Source organism: Cannabis sativa, chromosome 2 (genome assembly GCF_029168945.1).
Source record: "Cannabis sativa cultivar Pink pepper isolate KNU-18-1 chromosome 2, ASM2916894v1, whole genome shotgun sequence".
NCBI classification, from domain to species: domain Eukaryota; kingdom Viridiplantae; phylum Streptophyta; class Magnoliopsida; order Rosales; family Cannabaceae; genus Cannabis; species Cannabis sativa.
This window is the reverse complement of record NC_083602.1, coordinates 79,227,217-79,246,325: the sequence shown is the minus strand read 5'-3', so window position 1 is coordinate 79,246,325 and position 19,109 is coordinate 79,227,217.

Below are 19,109 nucleotides of genomic sequence, written 5' to 3'. Positions count from 1 at the left end.
AATCATACTAAAGGGGTATTTTTGGGACATTCTAAATTCCCGGCCAATCCCGACATTCCCAATGTCTAAAACCCGTCCCCAAAATACTAACATACTAAGTTGTGATTTCTACTGAGCCAAACGCCGAGTTCCAAAATACCGGACACCGGAAATGCGAAATATAAAACTGCTGATGACATAATTATGCATATCTGAATTCCATAAATAACAATGATAAATTATTTAAATAGCTATAAATAATTTCCTGATTAACATAAATAATTGCTAATTTCCAAATTAACTAAGCGGGCTTTACACATATACTAATAGACACATACATACACAAATCTATACATATAAACATTAAAAAAAATTAAAATTAAAAAAATTAAAAATACCTTAAATAAATTGGAGGAGGTGGGGTTTGGTGGTCTGCGGTGGTGGCTGGCGTAGCTCGACCGCCGTCGATGGTGGTGGTGGCCGACGGTGGTGGTGGTGTTGGAGGTGGTGGTGGTAGTTTTTTTGAAGAGAAAAAGAGAGGGATTGAGAGGGATTGAGAGGGATTGAGAGGCGGGGTTAGAAATTGAGAGAGATTGATAGAGAATGAGAGAGAATTAAAGAGAGATTGAGAGAGGGGGGCTGAGAGGTTTTCTCTGAAAACCTAGGCAAAAAAATGAAAAATGGAGGAGAAGAAGGGGGCTTCGTGCTCCTGATTCATATATATACTTTTACCGGCGCATCCAATTGCGCCGTTAAAAGTGTTTTTAAAATCTGACCTAAATAGCCAAAAATGAGCGTTTAAGTAAATACTTTTACCGGCGCACAATTGCGTCACTAAAAATATTCTCACTTATCACATCAAAATCTACACGTTTCCTTTAACACTTTTACCGGCGCAATGGTGCGCCGGTAAAAGTATTCCCACCTACCAAGGAAATCCACACGGGAAGTTTCCCTCTCTTTTTTTGAGACTTTTACCGGCGCAATTATGCGCCGGTAAAAGTAAACAAGCGCCACAATAAATGAAATGAAAGGCGGCAAACTTCTCGCGCCTGTTGGCGCTTCATTTGGTAACTTTTACCGGCGCATATTCAGTATTGCACCGGTAAAACCTTTTAACATCAGCGCAATAATGCGCCGGCAAAAGTGAAGCCTAAATGGAAGTGGGATTTCAGATTTTGTTTTATCTCGACAACCTTTACCGGCGCATTTGACGAACTGCGCCGGTAAAAATGCCTTTTCTTGTAGTGTATAACAAATGATTTTAAGTGCTCGGCATATGCATTAGTTTCTAGGAGCAAAGTTTTTTAAAGTTACGTAATAATTTACATATATTCTGCAAACACAATATACAAAAAATAAAGAAGAATATGGAAGAAAGAAGAGACCATTATTCATATCTAGAAAGGCAGTAGAGATAATAATAGAAACTTTTCATTTTTTTTTCTTTTTGAATAAAGATAAATATGAAATTTTAATCGTATAGAGTTTTATTTTAATAAAATATAATATTTTAAAATAATTTAAATTCAAATAATTTAATTGTATTTTGTTATAGAATACTATCACTTTTTATTAAACATAGTTTTCACTTTTTGTCGACACTACCATATTCAATTTATCAACGAAAAAATAGACAATCCAGATATATGCGGACCCGGCTAGAATGAAAAGTGCAAAATACAAAAATTACACTATTGTCTCTATCGAAGCAAATGAAGATTGAAATCCACCAATGACTATCATTAGTTTTCTTATCTACAATTTTTAGACAAATGCTATCTTCAATTATCAACAATTTACAGATTGATTTTTAATTTTCTTTTTATCTTACACCCATTTAAGTAATGTTTCTTTAAGTATTGGAACATCAATTTTTAATTTATTTTTGGATTAACTTAAGAACATATTTAAATCATCAAGCTTTCTTAATATATTGCATTCGGTATTCACTTTTAATTGACAACATTCACTACAAAATTTTTTACTTTTAGTCACAACAAAACTTGTGACTAAAAGTAAAAAATTGTGACTAATTATAAATTATCATTCCTATGTTGTGGCTAAAAAGTTCATGGTTAAAGGTATTAGTCACACAAATTACAATTTCTTGTGACTAAATGTACTTTTAGTTACAATACTTGTTGGACTAAAACTAAATTAGTGACAACTTGTAACTAAAGACTATATTTTAGTCACAAGTAACATTTTATTGTGACTAAAAGTCACATTTAGTCATAAAAAAATTATGTTGTGACTAAAAAAATGTCACTAAAAGTAACAGTTTTTTGTAGTGATTATAAACTATAATATTTAAATACACATAATAATAATCTCACCTAATAACTAATACTATTTTTTTCTTTAATTTTTAATTGTATCACTTTCAAATAACATAAAAAAAAAACTAGCATAAAATTTAGTATACGTGCCTGGCATGTAACTTTTTGCTAGTCTAAATATATACACATAAAATAATTAGTATCCAATTTGGATTAAATACTTGTTAGTAAATATGTAAGCAATTAAAATTAAAATTAGTTGTAATGTAATAATTGAGTGAAAAAAAAATATTGAATTTCAATAAAGTATAATAAAAATAAAAGTATGATTAATGTTAAAAAAATTATTAAATGGTATTTAAAATTAGGGGAATTACTCCATAAATTATTTTTTTTTAAACTTTTTTTCAAATTTACGGTTTGGGTTTCTAAAGTGGTTGCAGTGCTAGTTGCAATAGGAGTTTCTGTACGATTTTTTGTTGCAATTTAGGTTGCAGCGCTAGTTGCAATATGGGTTTCTATGTAGAATTTTGTAAAAATACAAAAAAAAAAATTGTTTTAAAGTGTAAAAATGAAAAAGGCCCATAAAATTATTATTTTTCTCGCTCCCTTTTTTTTGTTTGCTATTAAAGTCTTTTTTTTTAAAAAAAAGAGTCACCATATTACATGAAATATATTTTAAAGAAAATTGTAATGATTGTATTAAGTTTATATTCTCTTATTACATGAATTATATTGGTTATATATAATAATTATTGTTAGATTTTTGGTATATTACTTTTTCTCTAACAAAATTGATATTATTTACGTTTCTTAGTATAGATATGTAAACTTCTCTACTTTTTAACTCTATTATCACTCATTGACAAACTATATTATACTAAAACTTTAAGAAAAAATTACATTGTATACCCACTTTACTGTAATTTTTTATAATTTTACCTTCATTTCCAAATTCTTTTAAAATATAGTCACTTTTATAGATGATGTCTATATTATACCCCTTAGATTAATGTAAATCATGTGCTACACTTAAGTGGAGAGTAAGAATATATTAGTCAATCCATTCATAAAAGTGAGTAGATTTTAATGAAATAAAATATAAGAGTATTTTTAATTAATAGATACATAAAAGAGGTATTCCTCAACTTAATTATCCCAAACTTTAACCATGAGAACAAGACAAATTAAGAATGGGAGAACAAATAACTAAGGAAAAAAAAGTGAATTCAAGAGATGCTAAATATTATTTGGTGTTCAAAGAACCATATGATATATCATAAAAAAGAAGTTCATCAATTTCAATCTTTGCAATAAGAAAAATACTTTGTTATAATAAAATTTAAAAAATATCATACTATCATATTAAAAAAAAACTAAAATTAATTGTAATCCATGAAAAGCTCTTGGGTTCATTTACGACAACCAATTTATGAGAATTAGAATTTGGTTTCTAATCCTCTTATAGTGACAAAATATCATGATCATACCAAAACTACAAAGCAAAACTTATTGTTTCAAATATAATTGAACCATCTTTTTGTTTTGTTATTTCATTAATTATCTTTCATTTTTATTTTAATCAAATACATGTTATATTAGCATATAAAAAAATTATGTTTTTTTAACACATAAGTAAACTTTTTATCTCATAAAAATACACAAAATTAATGATAATTTATTAAAAGTTATAAATGCACATTACATTAACATACTAAATATATAAATATATATATTTTAATAAATTTTTTAACACAAAATTAATAATAGAATACTAAAAATTTTAACAGATTTAAAAATAATTAATATTGATAATATATATGTAACTTATATATTGTTTAAATAAAATATGAAAATCTTATAGTTAAAATAGTGAAAATAGTTAAAAAAAAATATATATAAGATGCAATTTATACTTTTTTTTTTTGTTTTTTCTATAAATATATATATTTGGAACACTTTTTAATGGGTATTACCCATGAATGCTTACTAAACAAATTTAACTATAAATATTAATTTTAAAAATATCAAACCATCAAATTTTGATCTAATAACGAATAATTAAATCACAAATTTGAATTTCTATGCTTAATTTAACTACTTAATTAAAAAAATATCAAAAAATATCTCTTTTTATACTATATCAAAAATATGTTCATACAAAAATATTTAACTCAAACTCAACTTTTTCTTTTCTTATTTTTCTTGCTAAAAAACTTTTTTTCAAAATTTATTTTTACCGATGGAACAATCTCAGCCTATATGATATAAAAATGAGAGATTTTTTTAATTAGATAGAAAAATTAAGTATAAAAACTCAAAATTTTCTAATCTACCCATTCATAGGTAATATCCATTCAGAGTGAACCCATATATATAATTATATATATTGATAGATAAATATAAATTGTATAAAAGAAAAGAACTGTAACACCCTAACTAGTATAGGCGTGTTAACATGATTTTAAATATACTTTGCAGCTTGTTGCTAATCAACGAGGTTAATGAAAATCATGATTAATTAAAATTTTCTTATTTAATTAAAAACTTATAACATTACATACAAAATATTTCGGGCTCCCGTTTACAAAATACTTTACAAAAGTTTGCTATTCATTTACAAAATATTTGTCGCCCAGCGACTAACAGCAAAAGCTTTGATGTCCTGAGGATCGTGCGCTCCAGGCCTAACCGCCCCGACATGTACAATCTTCATCTGCTCGTTCTCACGGTTCCTCAACTTTAGCCTTGCCCTTACCTACACATAAACATTGCACTGTGAGTCGACAGACTCAGTAAGAAAAGCATACATCATATAACATACATATATCCCGGATTATGATCAGACGCCCATACCCCTGACCATAACCCTAAACCCCGTGTCCCACACCGTACTGAGTCTAGAACGTTCGTACGACGGTACTTTTGACCATAATATCAGCCTATACTCGGTACGCTAGTCATACTCTAGTCGTACCGATGTGATACTGTCAAATAGTATGGTACTATCGACCATAATATCAGCCTATACTCGTTACGCTAGTCATACTCTAGCTGTACTGATGTGATACTGATGGATAGTACGAAGCCAACATACATATCTAATGTAATCTAACAGGCTTCCTAACATGCACGCTAAACATATAAATACATATGCATACTATTATACTAATCTTACCTCGATTCCGAATTCAGGTGTGCCGGTCAACCTGAGTGGAACAATCCAACGATTATACATGGCATACACACGATCCCACTATCAGTGTATCCAGCATCAATCCAACGATTTTTGTATTCAGCATTGGTCCCACAATCTTTCTGTTTATACGCATTGTGACGAGATTGGAAACTCTTCCTCTCCAAGCTTACTAGCCCTATAAATAGTGATGCATGTTCACTGGGCAATAGGTTGAAAACAGTTGAGCTGAGACTATACCCTAAATATATTATCTAAGAATTATACATTCAAAGATACTGTTGTAAGAGCTATAAGAAAAGGAACCTTTCTCCTTGATCTTAAGTCAATACAAATAACGAGGATTAGGCTATTACCGAACTGCTCGGGGCTGAACCTCTATAAAATTCTTGTATCTTTACATTGCTTTATTATATATCGATTGCTATAAATTACTTATCGCTCACTAAATTCGACTCGTTGTCGTTGGCTAAAAGCAAGGTCAACACTCTTAATTAATAAATAAGAGCTAGAATCTCTTTTCTTCACATATAAGCCATTGCTTAGTGAAAAATTCATAAACTAGATAGAGTCTAATGTTAGAATTATAATTGATTAACTAAAATCAATTAACTGAGTCTTACAAGCAGTATGGTCTCAACCAGTATGGGGACCATGGGCTTATATAATCGAGCTTCCAATAAGCTGATCTAGAATTTACCAAGTAAATCCACTAACTTATTAACTCCTCATTGTATCCACTCATAGAACTTGGAATTGCACTCCTAATTACATAGAACGCTCTATATGTTCCACGATATAGATACGCTATTAATGATCCATTGTTATAATCCCAATAATCAATGATCCTCTATAGATGATCTACATTGCATAGGGATAAAATTACCGTTACACCCTTTTAATGTATATTATCCTTAAAACACATGGCCACCTATAAATGATATTTTAGTGAAATAATATAATCACTAAAATGAGATCTCAACCATTTATCTCTATTTAGCGAGCTCGAAGGAAATCATCGTTTCACTTCTATAGAAGCTATAGATTCCATATCTATGTTTAGCGCTCCCACTCAATTGTACTATCAAGTTCCCAAAATATATGTATCTCTGACCAAAAAGTAGCCTTAACTAACAAATCAAAGAACATAAATAACACTTTTGAGATCGAACCTAATCATGTCAGGATTAAGATCATTTGATCTAGGATCAACTACGTGATATTGAATTGAATAGATATTACGGTAAATTTATCATATCTAATCAAAGTTCAACATCGGTCCCTTTGAATGTATACTCCATACATCCGATACTGGTAAATTTTACCAATGCCCTGAAAAGGACATAACACTTATCCAAGGTGTAAGTATACCTATCGCTGATTATCATGCCAGTCGAAATCCAGTGAACTAACAAATCAGAAAAATTAAACTTTTGAACATATAATCATGATTATATTCCACCGTGCTGACAACACTATAATCATGAACAAATACATATGTTCTGACCTAATAGAATTTATAAACATGAAATAAATCATGTGAACCATGCAATATAAAATATGATTTCTGAACTTTATTAATTAGTAAATCTGATTATATTTGTAACGCCCTGTCCAATAGGGACGCCACGTGTGTGCAATTTAATAAAATACTGATATTTATATAATATGTAATTATACTAAAAGTGTGGGTAATTAAATTTTGATAATTAAAATTCAACTTTTAAACTGTTTAACAAAAGATAAGTAATATGGACTACGGGGTTCCCCTGTTTTCAAAATATTCACAAACTGGTTTCAAAGTATTTTACAACATAAACTTTATACTTCCAAAATACAATCAAAATAGAGCATCCTGTTTACTGGGCCGTGACACTGCGGCTGGTATGTACATTGCTGCTGCGACCACAAACTCATGGTTGCTCAACTTTTGCCTTTCCTTTACCTGCACCATAAAGCACCCGTGAGTCACAGAGACTCAGCAAGAAAAGTAACCAAAACTTTAACTGAAAATGATTATCAATTTAATCTCATACCAATATGTTTACTCATTATACAATATCATAAAGTATTCCTTTACACATTACACATTCACATTACACAATCTTGGTACTTTATAAAGTACCCCTTTTTACCACTCGTTAACCACGAGCTGAATATGTCACTATCGTTGCCCGATAAAGCAAACGATAAGTAAGAAACCTAACCGCGGTTTCAAGAGTAATTACTCGTAACGGTAATAACCGTTTCCAACCCTAGGTCATAACCTAGGCTTACTAAATATTTAATCAAAGTCTTGATAATAATCAAGGCCACTTCCATTCAAACATTAATCTTTAACCACATACGGTGCTTATCACTTTTCTTACCTTGGTTCAGAAATCAAGAGTACGGGCTGACTTGAGTGGAAAAAAAAGCTAAGCAATTCCAGTCCTATGTCACGACAATTAAAACTCAAATGAAAACCTTAATCAAATTTCTGATAATCAACTATTCTCACAATCGAACACACCCTACTTTCCCCCAGATCAAACTAGCTTAACCATCTCTAAAACACCCTGAATTCCACTCCGAAAGACACCCCGAAACAGATCGGACTTGAGGAGAAAAACCCAAAATCCCCCTTTCCTGGGAAAAACGGTCGGCCGTTTTTCAGACACCCAGAAAAACGGCCTGCCTTTTTTTCCTGGCAGCCATGGTGATTTCTGGTTTTTCACCCCAAAAACCAATCAAACCTCCACCAAACCTAACCAAACTTTCCAGAACAGTATATTATGGCAATTATAACATAACCAAACAACCATTTCAATACAATATATCAATTTGCTCAAAATCACACTTCAAAGTGAAGAAAAACTAAATTTTCTCTCAACAACCATATCCAATTTCAACCAGCCATTAACCTCACTCAATTTTCATTCAAACAAGTTCCAATTCAACCCTAAGAACCTACCTTACCCTCAGTTTATACCCCAGCTCAGAATTCATTGAAAACCTTCACCAAAACCTATACTAAACTCAAGAAAACCAATCAAGAGAAGAGTAGAAAATCATACCTTCACTTAGCTAGCTTCTAGGGCTTAGATTAGCTCAAGAGTGGATGAAATAAAATGAGTTTCACCTGGTTCCAAGCTGCTCCTAGGGCTCGGCAGAAGGAGAAGAAGAAGAGAAGCTTGGTGTTGATTTTTTTGAAAATATTTTCTTGCCTTGGAAGGAAACTCTTTAAATAAGGGTTTTCTTTCTTTTTTTTTTTAAAAAAAATAATTGGCAGCTTAAAAAAATGAAAGAAAAGTCAAAAAGAAAAAAAAAAAAAGGGTTCCATTGAATTTGCTAATCTACCCCCCTCACATAATTTTTTTTTTTAAAAAAAAAAAAACCTTAGGGGCATTTTGGTAATTTTACTAATTCCCCAATCTGACATTGTAATAAAATTCTAACTTAATCCGGGATATCCTCAAAATAATTCTTTCATTTAATGTCGTGACATTACTAACCACATAGCTAAATTTCCACAATTACCGGGTCCAAAAATAACGTATTTCATTAAATAATTTCTCAACAATTTACCTAAGTAAGATCATAATCTTACTTCATTTCCCAAGTAATTACATATTTAATAAAATATGTCCATTTAAATATTATTTATTTTCTGGGATATTACAATATTGAAATGAGTTTTATTTAGGACACAAAACCCAACAATGTCAAATTGGCGCTAGGATTTATTTTTGCCCTTTTAGAAATTCTAATTGGTCCTTGAAAATAGTTTAATCTCAACATTTTTTTAAGAAAGAGATGATGCTTGAAAGAATTTTGGAAAAACTCATTTTTTGTGGCCTAGGGTGGCACGTTCCCATACTGGGCGTAGGGCCAGCCCCAAGTGTCAACCTTGGCTTTAGGCCCTGTTATTATTTATGCCCAGAAATTTGTTTTTCCTACGAAAGGACCTGTTTACAAATTTTTTATGAAGATGGATTCAATTCAAAATTTGGACCTTCAATCAAACACTTAGGCCAAGATTGAAAGATTGTCAACCTGGGCACTGGATGCTCAAGGCCTCGGGGCCCCGGGTGCTCAAAAGTCAACTTGCTCTGAATATGATTATAATGCCTCAAATATGTCTGCAATATGTCTAATTGATGTCCTAATGCAAGTTTTGGGCACTTTTCACTAAGATAGACCTAGAAACTAAAACACTAGTTGAGGATGTCAACTTGGGCACCGGGTGCAAACCCTAGTTGCCTAGGTTGGCTTCTGGGTTGTATGTTTGAGTAATTTCAGCTCTTGGAATTTGGATTTGGTCGCTCCATGTCATTATGGTATAGAATACTAAAATATTGTGTGTTGGATTCAGGTTATTGAAGCCTAAACTTCCACCCTGGCTGTAGGGCTTGGGTCCCCACCTAGGTTGACCGCTATGACTCAGGTCTACTAAACTCTATGACGTCATCTTGAATGTCATGTGTCAAACATTGATGCCCACAACACTAGGGAATATTTTTGGGTTAACACCATCTTGATGAATTAGAAAAGCTTGTCGCTCTGGTCGCGGAACTATCCCTTGTAGGGGTCTTTCTAAATTAGCTGCACAGATTCCCCGATGGCCAACTGGCCATGCGAGAACTAGTACTAAGCAAACAATAAAAGGTGAGACTCCTCATAGGGAGGCAAACTTTGATCAAGAGTTCAGAAGGGCTCAAGCTTGAGTGCGCCAACCAGTGGCCCCTCCACCTGATATGGAAGAACCACAGACTATTGAGAGAACAAACAAAACTACCTCCATCAGGTTCTCCCTGTCGCTCTAACGACACTAGGCCTTAAGACCTTGCGAAGGGAAAGGGACCTTCCACTCACACCAAAGGGGGAATTTAAAGAATATACTTCAAAACTAGAGGTTATGAGATTCAAAGAGTAAGGACTAACGAGCTGCTTTATACTTAGAAGTATTTCAAGATGAGAGAGGTGAGTTGTGCCATTACTTTACCTGTGGCCTCGATGGCCAACAATGAGTAATTTCCTCAAGTACATGGAGAAGATTTGAACTTGAGTAATTAATTCAATTTTCTTTGCACTTGGGATCATGCTGAAGACTATTTTGAGCAATGCTCCAGATGACTGCTCTTGCAACGCATCATCCAAAGATCACCCGAACTTCTTTCTAAAAGGATCACAAATATTTCCTACACGACCTTGTTTTTAGGAGACAAAAACCAGACATAAGTGGTATAGAGTTCATGATCAATTTTGAAGACCAAAAAATGTGTGTGACACACTAACTAAAAGATGGCTGGTTGAAGTGGAAACTTCTAAAGGTGCTCTGATTGGACAATAGAAGTTCTAACTGATATGCAAACCACCACCTATGGTGTGAATAGGAAAAAGTTTGATAATCTAGTAGCCTTGATGAAATGAATCATGGTCCTGAAGTTGTCAAAATTCAATAAAAGTTTGATAACTTTTTTCTGCTTAACATGTAATTTATATTTTTTCATTTTATACAAATATCTATGTATCATTTTTAAGAAAAGTTTGTTGAAAATTATTTTTCTAATTTTTAATTAATTATTAAGAGAAAAAAATATCAATAAAAATAATCTATGATAATGAACAAAAAAAAAAAAACAAAGCACAAGACCATAGTCCTATTATAACTTTTTGACAAAAATAAAAATTTAAATTTTAACTCGTAAAAATAATAAATCAAAATAGGGTAATTAAAATACATGTTCCAAATGGTATAAATTTTTGAACAAAACATAAATTTATTTACATATAATTAACAATTTTTATAATTAATTTTTAACTTATCGATAACAAAAAAGAAAGATTCAAAAGTTAATTTTAAAAATAAAGAATCTAACTAAATAATTGACAGGGATTAAACTGCTCATTAATGCAAAAACTTTTCACCAACTTCAAGAGTGTGGAAGTTATAATGTTAAGAATACATATCTTAAAGAAGGCATGTTCATCAACAAGATGACTATTCAAAAATTGTAAAAGACTGGTTGGAGTGATATGATGATGACAATGGGTGAGATACGATATTTAATGGTACAATGATGACAATGAGCGAGATACGATGAGAGATAACGGGTGAGATACGGTGATAACAATAGGTGAGATATGGTGTTGAACGATTATATTTAAAAATAATACGTTATATTATGGGAAACACTTAAATTTTTCCTAAACAAACCTATTTACTTATTTTTATAATAATAATATTTTTTAACAAAGCAATTTAAAATTCTATATGTAATATATATACATTATAATATAAATTTAAATTTTATAATATTAAATAAACTAAATAATAATCAATATATTGTGAATAAATATATTTTATTATTTTTTTAATAAATTAATGATATGTAATTAGATGATACAATTTTAGTATTATTATATATATAATAAAATATTTTTCTAAGTATATTAAATTAATAAATAGTTTTTCATTATAACACTAAATGAAATTAAACTAGCCGCGCGAAGAGCGACTATATTATCTAGTTAATAGTATAAATAAATTATCTATCTTATATTCTTTTAAGTAATTTTATTTTTAATTTAAATATCTTTCTAGAAAAATAAAATAATAATTTAACTATAAATTAATAATTGTAATAGTATATTAGATATAAACGTGTAAATTTATATCAATTTTGTGTCACGTGTGTTAATCCTAAATCAATCTAAATAATAATTGAGTCATTCGGGTTCATATCTAATTTCGACTTATGTTTATTCTTCATGATCCAAACTAGCAATAATTTATATTAAGTTGATGTCGTATTGTTGTGTCATGACTTGAATTACCACCCATATAGTCTCGAGATGAGTAACCAGCAACTACCTCCCAGGGGCGGAGCCACATACACCCCTATAGGGGCTGTGGCCCCCCTCAACTTTTAAAAATTTTACACTACTTAACATATATATATATATATAATCTATCTCAAAAAAAAAAAAAAAAACATATATATAATCATATATAAAAAGATATTAACACATAATTTTTCATGATGAAAGAACTAAAAAATTAGTATATACTTATTTAAATATAATTTTATTATTAAGAAAATATGTACAATTTTATTTTATATATTAATGTAGTAAATTATTATATTACTATTTTATTAGACTTAATTAATTTGTTTTAATTTAAAAATATATTTAGTAAATTGTTTAATAAATAGTAGTAAAATTAACTAATTATATTATTCTTAAAATCAATATGAGTATTTTTTTCCTTAAGTAATTACATATCATTATTACTTTTGGTAGTATTAAATTAAACTCCGTCAATTTTTAGCGTAACACTCGTATTTTATTTTTAATTTAATGATTTGATTCATTTTTTTTTAAAAAAAAAAATTATTGTATAAAATTTAGAAATGTAGTATTTTTTATAATTGATACACATCCTTAAAAGGTATTAAAGTCACCGAAATTTAAATTTATTGTATATTGCACTGTCTGATATTGGCCCCCCAACTCTTTAGTTCTGGCTTCGCCCCTGCTACCTCCCCTTTCCTATTCCTTACAACAGAGAAGAAATATGCAAAAAGAAGAGAGAAAAATGGTAAATCTCAGCTCAATTGAGTGAGGGGTCTGAACTGCCTTTTTATACACAAATGGAATGAAACAGAGAATACAAGTCAGCCATTGGCTGCAATACACGTGTACGAGTTTGTTACAAAAGCAATCATTGGTACAAAATACAATCACCACAGAATCTTTATGAAAATCAGTGAGGGAATATCCTAACGGTCCTTAATTTCTCACATGTTGAAATTGTGCAAATATTGCAGGACAGTTCCTGCATTTCCTTTTATTCCTTAACTCCACCCCTCAAGCGAAGTGGTGACTCCGTCAATCCGAGCTTGTCAGTTAGGAACTTGAAACGAGTTGGGGAGAGGCCCTTAGTTAGACAGTCGGCAATCTGATCATGTGATGGGATGTAGCGTATCTCAAGTTTCTTTTGTAGGACTTTATCCCTCACAAAATGCACATCGAGTTCTATATGCTTCGTTCGAGCGTGATACACCGGGTTTGATGCTAGAGCGCTTGCACTCATGTTGTCACACCATATTATTGGTGTAGTTGATGTTTTGAAGTTCATTTCTTGCAACAATTCTTGCAGCCAGGACAACTCTGCTGCTAGATGTGCCAAAGACCTGTATTCAGATTCGGTACTTGACCTTGCAACAACTGTTTGCTTCTTAGACGACCATGAGATAAGAGAATCTCCTAAGAAAACACAATAGCCTGCTACCGATCTTCGATCATCGGGGCAGCAGGCCCAATCGGCATCCGAGAAACCTTGCAAGTTCAGATTTATGCTGGGAGCAATATGAAGACCGTGATGCATTGTCCCTTTGAGATATCGAAGGATCCTCTTAGTGGCACTCCAGTGTGTGGTTGTTGGACATTTGAGGAACTGACTCAACTTGTTAACTGCAAAAGCAATGTCTGGCCTAGTGTGGCTTAAGTACTGCAATGCTCCAATGATGCTACGGTAGTTGGAGGGATTTTCAAGTTGATCACCATCATGAATGGAGAGTGGCTTTCCTGCTGTCATCGGGGTTGGACTCGGTTTGATGTTGGCCATGTTGTGTTTCTGTAGGAGTTCAGCAATGTACTTCTTTTGTGACAAGTAGATCCCTGTATCATCCCTAAAAACTTCTATTCCCAAGAAGTAATGCAGCTGCCCCAAATCCTTTAATGAGAAGATCTTATTGAATTTTCCAATGAAGCTTTCTATTTCAGCCGAGTTGTTACCTGCTACTATGATATCATCCATGTAGACAAGAACCATAATAACAAACTTTGATGTTTTCATCATGAACAAAGATGAGTCTGCCTTAGAATTTTCAAAGTGCCAGTGAACCAAAGTCTTCTTGAGTTGATCATACCATGACCTGGGTGCTTGCCTTAGCCCATAAATTGACTTATTCAACTTACAAACATGATGAGGTTTAGTGGCATCTTCAAAGCCTGGGGGCTGTATCATGAATACATCTTCTTCAAGAACACCATTAAGGAACGCATTGTTAACGTCTAGCTGCCTTATTTCCCAATTGTAGGACGCTGCAATAGTCAATACCACACGAACTGTGGAAGCTTTGATAACGGGACTGAAAGTTTCAGCAAAATCAACTCCCGGTCGTTGGTGGAAGCCTTTGGCAACTAACCGTGCCTTGAAGCGTTGAAAACTTCCATCTCGATTGTACTTGAGCTTGTGAACCCATTTGCATCTAACTATATTTGGTGTGGTGACAGCCGATCGAGGAACCAAAACCCAAGTTCGATTTTTGCGCAAGGCAGCCATCTCATCCTGCATTGCACCGTTCCACCCCTCATGTGAAAGTGCCTCTTCAACGGAATAAGGTTCATGGAGTGAGAGGTCAAATTGAGCATGACCAAGATACACCTTAGGTTTAAAAATTCCCGCCTTTGCTCGTGTTATCATAGGATGTGATGGCTGAAGTGGAGCTGGTGGTGTGTTGCAAGACGTATGTGCATCAACCGAAGTAGTGGCCTGTGATTCATCAAAAGACAGCTGGTGCAGGGGTGAGTGAGAGGTGTTATTATCAAGGTCAAAGTGGCATACCTGTTGTGGAGTCGAACCAGAATGTTGGGGAGATGGTTCTGCAAGTTGTTGAGTTGCTGGTGTAGTGGATGATATGAGATCAGTCCCATGATCTGCTTCATTAATGGGATACAATGGAGGTGCTGAAGGAAGTATGAACCAGGAGTGTGGTGCATCTAGTGTAACGACCTGTTCAGACTTATAATTGTTGAAAAAACCAAATTTACATGGGAATTCATTTTCATTAAAAATGATATGTCGAGTGATGTATATTCGACCATGAGGACTGACACATCTAAAACCTTTGTGAGCTTGGCTATAGCCAAGGTTGACACACTTAACAGAATGATACTGGAATTTATGTGTCTGATATGACCTTAGGCAAGGAAAGCAAGCTGCCCCAAACACTTTGAGAGTGTGATAATCTGGTGTTTTGGAGAAGAGAACCTCGTAAGGCGACTTACCACCAAGAACAGTAGTGGGCAGCCGGTTTATGAGGTGTACAGCTGTGTGGAAAGCATCAGTCCAATATTTTAAAGGCATGGAGGCTTGAGCTAATAGAGTGAGGCCCATTTCCACTATATGGCGATGTTTACGCTCCGCTCTACCATTTTGTTCAGAAGTATGGGGACAGGAATGTTGAAAAACAATCCCATTCTGAGTAACAATGTCAGTAAAGGACTGAAACTCACCTCCCCAATCAGTTCTAAGAGCCTTGATTTTCCTATTAAATTGATTCTCAACCAAGGCCTTAAATTGCACAAACGCTGAAAGTGCATCAGATTTGTGCTTCAAGGGAAATAGCCAAGTGTATCGACTATGATCGTCTACGAAGTGTATATAGAACCGAGAATTGGTATGAGAATTAATGGGAGCTGGACCCCATAGATCGGTATGGACAAGCTCTAAGACCTGAGATGCACGACTGGATGAGTTTTTAAAAGGTAAACAATGGGATTTGCCATATTGACAAGCATCACAAAACAGTAATTTTTCATTGATAGCAGGTATTACATTAGAAGTTTTCAACACTTGACTTAACACAACATTAGAAGGGTGACCAAGCCTTCTATGCCAAAGATCTAAAACAGACTCATGAACATTGATTTTATTCGACTTAGATGTTGCTGTAACAACACCAGCAAAGGACTCAAGTTGGGACTTTCTAGACCGAGGACATGTTTGACGAGAATCTTGCAGAAGAGAGGTGTCGAGTCGATACAAGCCATCTCTAAGAGCTCCTTGCAGAACCACCTTCCCTGTCACCTGATCCTTCACACAACAAACAGAGGGAAAGAATTCAATTGACACATTGTTGTCAGAAGTGAGTTGTGAGACACTTATTAAATTCTTAGAAATATCAGGAACATGTAGAATATTTTTAAGAATTAAAGGAGTAGATGAGCAGGTTTTTAATAGGCCAGATCCAATGTGAGAGATGGGTAATTGATTACCATTACCAACTGTGATCTTCTCCTTACCACCATACACTGATTTGTTGCTCATTTGTCCTTCTTCAGCAGTGAGATGGTTACTTGCCCCACTGTCCACATACCAACTATCATCGTTGAGGATTTGTGGTGTGGCAACAAGAGCATTAAATTGTTTGTCCTGCTGTGGTTCTCCTGGTGGTTGATGCCCCATGTAACTCTCATCATACCGGTTGTAACACACTGCAGCCGAGTGGCCATACTTGCCACAGACTTGGCAAGTTGGCTTCGAGCCGCCAAATCTGCCTCCTCGACCTCTGCCACGATTTCCTATTCTCCCCCGAGATCCAAAGTTTGGATTTGAGCCTCGTCCTTGCTGAGAATACTGGTTTGAGTACCGAGTGCCTCCTGCACCAGTTGGTTTATGAGCGATATTAGCTGACGGTGAGTTAAGATTTTTGTGGCTGGGGGGAGTTGCTGTAAGTCTTTCAAGTCGATTGTCGAAGCTCAGCAGAATACTTTGCAGTTCCTGCCAAGAAGTTTCAGATCTAGCCTCTATTAGAGAGACAATAGACAAGTATTCAATCTCCAAGCCCGAGAGAACATTGGAGACAAGATGCCTCTCTGGATATGGCTCTCCAGCAAGAGCCAAAGAGTCAGCCCACATTCGCTTTTGCTTTAAGTAATCCGTCATGGATGTCGAACCTTTCCTTGTTGTCTGAAGTTTGGTTCGGAGATCATCAGTATGAGCCCTCGAGTAGGCACCAAAGAGGTTTTCGAGAGCTGTCCAGAGAGAGTAGGCCGACTGGCAGCCCATTACTTCAGACGCAATACCCTCCGTCATGGATCCGTAAAGCCACCCCATTAACAACTGGTCATGCACAAGCCAGTTTTCATAGTCAGGGTTAACAATCACATTATAATCAGTAGTTTCAGGGGTACCTGAGGTTATAAATTCTTCTGGGCAAACTCTTTTGCCATTAATGAATCCTTCGAGTCGGTGGCCGCGGATGATGGTGAAAACCATTGTCTTCCACACAGGGAAGTTGTGTCTGTCAAGCTTCATGGTAAATGGCTGACTGAGTGTACTACTAAATGGCGTAGTCACTGGTGCGGGATTCATCGATACGGTCTGAATAGAGGCAGCCGCTCGAGGTTGGTTCTGGTGGGATGCTTCAGAAGTTGCAGTCCCTGAGCCATCATCTTGTTGCTGAACTGGAGCTGAGGTTGGATCTGCCATGGCGATAGCCTAGATTTGCTCTGATACCAAGAGAAGAAATATGCAAAAAGAAGAGAGAAAAATGGTAAATCTCAACTCAATTGAGTGAGGGGTCTGAACTGCCTTTTTATACACAAATGGAATGAAACAGAAAATACAAGTCAGCCATTGGCTGCAATACACGTGTACGAGTTTGTTACAAAAGCAATCATTGGTACAAAATACAATCACCACAGAATCTTTATGAAAATCAGTGAGGGAATATCCTAACGGTCCTTAATTTCTCACATGTTGAAATTGTGCAAATATTGCAGGACAGTTCCTGCATTTCCTTTTATTCCTTAACTCCACCCCTCAAGCGAAGTGGTGACTCCGTCAATCCGAGCTTGTCAGTTAGGAACTTGAAACGAGTTGGGGAGAGGCCCTTAGTTAGACAGTCGGCAATCTGATCATGTGATGGGATGTAGCGTATCTCAAGTTTCTTTTGTAGGACTTTATCCCTCACAAAATGCACATCGAGTTCTATATGCTTCGTTCGAGCGTGATACACCGGGTTTGATGCTAGAGCGCTTGCACTCATGTTGTCACACCATATTATTGGTGTAGTTGACGTTTTGAAGTTCATTTCTTGCAACAATTCTTGCAGCCAGGACAACTCTGCTGCTAGATGTGCCAAAGACCTGTATTCAGATTCGGTACTTGACCTTGCAACAACTGTTTGCTTCTTAGACGACCATGAGATAAGAGAATCTCCTAAGAAAACACAATAGCCTGCTACCGATCTTCGATCATCGGGGCGACGAGTCTAACCCGACATCCGAGAAACCTTGCAAGTTCAGATTTATGCTGGGAGCAATATGAAGACCGTGATGCATTGTCCCTTTGAGATATCGAAGGATCCTCTTAGTGGCACTCCAGTGTGTGGTTGTTGGACATTTGAGGAACTGACTCAACTTGTTAACTGCAAAAGCAATGTCTGGCCTAGTGTGGCTTAAGTACTGCAATGCTCCAATGATGCTACGGTAGTTGGAGGGATTTTCAAGTTGATCACCATCATGAATGGAGAGTGGCTTTCCTGCTGTCATCGGGGTTGGACTCGGTTTGATGTTGGCCATGTTGTGTTTCTGTAGGAGTTCAGCAATGTACTTCTTTTGTGACAAGTAGATCCATGTATCATCCCTAAAAACTTCTATTCCCAAGAAGTAATGCAGCTGCCCCAAATCCTTTAATGAGAAGATCTTATTGAATTTTCCAATGAAGCTTTCTATTTCAGCCGAGTTGTTACCTGCTACTATGATATCATCCACGTAGACAAGAACCATAATAACAAACTTTGATGTTTTCATCATGAACAAAGATGAGTCTGCCTTAGAATTTTCAAAGTGCCAGTGAACCAAAGTCTTCTTGA